At 43.8% G+C, this 3,221-nt stretch overlaps 1 long non-coding RNA gene across 1 annotated transcript in view; it reads left to right on the plus strand.

Moving 5' to 3' along the window:
- The first annotated feature begins 1,683 nt into the window (after positions 1-1,683).
- The window catches only part of LOC107310555, a 4,401-nt gene continuing 2,863 nt past the window's right edge, over positions 1,684-3,221 (plus strand). Inside the window, exons 1-2 of the long non-coding RNA XR_001553636.2 lie at positions 1,684-1,770; positions 2,336-2,480. This is a non-coding gene — a long non-coding RNA (uncharacterized LOC107310555). The remainder of the gene's footprint in view (positions 1,771-2,335; positions 2,481-3,221) is intronic.

Raw genomic sequence — 3,221 nt, forward strand, 5'->3', positions numbered from 1 at the left:
CATCTATGTGATTCCTGAATGCCTGCAGGGACAGTAACTCCACCATGTCCCTGGGCAGCCTGTTTGTTTCATACAGTGATATTTCCTGTGTGGAATTGTGTCTGTTTAATCTTTTTATCTCCATAAGAAACTAAACAATTCTTAAAGGTAGCCTGAAAGTGAAAAGAAGCATTGGTATAAAGTGCTTTGACGTCAGCAAGAGGCTTTCTTTCAGCAGGACTACAGGGCTACTGCTTTGCCCCTTTCTTAAGGCAGTCTTGAGCTCAGAGTGAGTTTTCCGCTAGTGAATCATCTGTGTGCTCCCAGAGGGCAATTTCAACTAAATCAAACGTGATGAACAATCTTTAGGACTGACAGAAACTGCTTTTCCTAAGGGCAATGTCCTCATCAGGATGACAGTCACAAGGGGACTGAGTTTTAAAACAGGAATGAAGAGCAAATGCTTGCCCAAACACTGCTTTCAGAGTCCTCTGCTTCTCAGAGCTGCACAATTTGGGAGTGCAGCTGCATAGCCAAATGCAAATGAGATGTTAAGTAAGTGGCAGTAGGTAGAAGAATTGTTGTTCTCTGTTATGTAGCAGAGGATATTCCCTTGTCCATAGTGATGCAGTGGCAACTCCCATTCTTCATTCACCCCCCAGTGCCCTGTGATGCAATGACTGGTATTACACAGGCTCAGCACCTGTGAAAATACAGACCAATAACTTCTGCAGGCTGGCAATGAGTGTGTATGGAAGAGCTTAAGGGTCTGTGCAGCACAATAATTCTGCCAAGCTGGCCCAGCCTGGTGCAGACACCACAGGCAGAAATGGCTTTGCGTGTGCGTTAGGAAAGCAGCTGGTCGCATTTCCCTTCTTTTCAGTGCTCTCAGGGGATGGAGGAGCAGGAGGAAGATGACAGCAACAAAAAGCCGATGCCGGCATCAAGGCGCAACTCACACTAATCTCACACCAGAAGTGATGCTATCCACTGCGCCAGGAGAAGCCACGTGATCAAATACGAAATGATCGCAGGTCACTTCGCTGCTCAGGGGTGTTTGTTTGGCTTGTTGTTCTTCAAGGCTTGAAGAAAAAATATCTCATATAAGGGTTGGTCTGGTGAGAGCAGCACGGGAACAGCGGCTCTCTGCCGTGCAAACTGCCTCCCCCTACTTCCACCTCCTCCTGGCAGCAGACAGGCACAGCCAGCTGCGTTGCAGCCCGGGATCAGCAGAGAAGCGATTTTCCAGTATTGGCTCCCGCAGCTCTCTTGCGAGCCCTAGTGACAGCAGCACCTGCCTGCAGCACTCGCCTGGTGGAGCAATGAGCTCTTGCTGGGAAACAAGGGAAAATGCGGCGTTTCTGTGCTGCTGAAGCTCCTTTTCCAGTTGTCCTCACCCTCTTCCATGGAGGTGATGAAAGCAGCGGTGAACATCTGTGACCTCTGCTAAAGTCTGCACAGTGTAGAGACTTTGTGTTGCCTCACAAAAAGAAAGGGTTCGGGGCAGTAATACAAAGGAAAAGACAGAACTATTTGAAATTAAATACATATGTGTATGCATGTATATATGTGTGTACACACATTTCTTTCAATGACATTCCAAATGCCAGAACATCTGCACTCAGCAGATAGCGGTGCCCTTTCACTATGAAGTCAAACACGTGCTTTAACCCCATGGGAACCATTGTGATATACGAGGATGGGCACCTTACCACTGTCCTGAACAGAGCTGCAGTTCCCAGCCGAGAGCCTTTCTATTAGACCTCAGAGCAGAAATATTCTGATGGCCTTGTGAGTTTACTTTTGCTGTTGTTGTTGTTCCAGAGGCCTTTCCTCCTTTTGTTTCTTATTATTTATTTTATTTTATTTTATTTTATTTTATTTTATTTTATTTTATTTTATTTTATTTTATTTTATTTTATTTTATTTTTTATCACTACTCCTCATACACCTTCCTCTCTAGACCTCTCACCATCTTTGTCATTCTTGTAGCCCTCCTTTGAACACTCCCTAGTAGTTTTAAGTCCCTTTAGTACTGTGGTGCCCCAACCTGCACACAGGACTCAAGGTGAGGCTGCACCAGTGCAGTATAAAGTGGAACACTCACTTCCCTTGATCAGCTGGGATGACTGACTGTGCTTGATGAACCCCAGCCCAGAATATAAAGAACATTTCAAATTCAGTGAATGCTTCATTTATCATTCCTGGAACAGAACAGAATTACTTTTTAATCTGAAAACTGGAAGTAGTGATCAGCAGATATTGCTGAGGTTTCCCTGTGCATGTCCATGATGAACATTCCTCTGCCCTAATGAGATGAGCTGACGAGCCAGGTTGTGTACTTCTTCAAATCCAGCAGGAGCAAGGAGAATTACTGGGAGCTGGTTGATTATTGCTTCTGGAGTTTCTGAGCAATGGAGTTTATCTCAGACTTTTCTCTCTCATCTAATGAAGCTAGAATGAAAATGGTGGGGGAAGGACAGAAACCAGGCTCAAGCAAGGTACTGAAAGCACATATAGATATATATACATGTTTATGTTTGTACATGCATACATGTGAATATACAGCTAATTTTTATATTTGTCTTTGGGAGTTACTTTAAATCTAGCTTATTTTGTTTGTTGACATGAAGTGCATGCATATAAAAGTTCTTTTCCCACGTATTAGTGGCTACTGTATTTATATTTATACCGCAGTAAGTTAAAGCAGCATTTGCCAAAAAGATGTACTCTGAATATAACAACATTCATCTCTCAGTCTTTTTTGAATAAATAGACAACTTCCATCTAGCTAGTGCTAGGTCTGCAAATGTGAGTTTTGGTCATGGGCAGCTTCCAGAACTGATAAGGCTGTGAGTTCAGAGTTTCTATCTTGTTGCCTGCCAGCTCCTTTTCTTATTGACATTGTCTGGACTAACTGTAGGAACAGAGCAACAAATCTGTTTGCCCTGGATTTCTAATTGCTGCAGTCTGGCAAGGGTACTCGATTTATCCTCGAGAGTGAAATTTAGGTAGTTTTGAGACAAAGCAGTTGAACACAGGCCTCATTCTTCTTTTAGTACAGATGGAAAGGAGTCTCCCACTGATACATAAAAAAGGAAAGTTGGATACATGTACAGCTGTGGATATACCTCAGTTTAGGTTTAGGCACCACTGCCCAAGTAGACAGGAGAGGAGGGGAAAGGAGAAGAGAGGAAAGGAGAAGAGGAGAGGAGAGGAGAGGAGAGGAGAGGAGAGGAGAG

This window comes from Coturnix japonica, chromosome 2 (assembly GCF_001577835.2).
Source record: "Coturnix japonica isolate 7356 chromosome 2, Coturnix japonica 2.1, whole genome shotgun sequence".
Taxonomy (NCBI): Eukaryota; Metazoa; Chordata; class Aves; order Galliformes; family Phasianidae; genus Coturnix; species Coturnix japonica.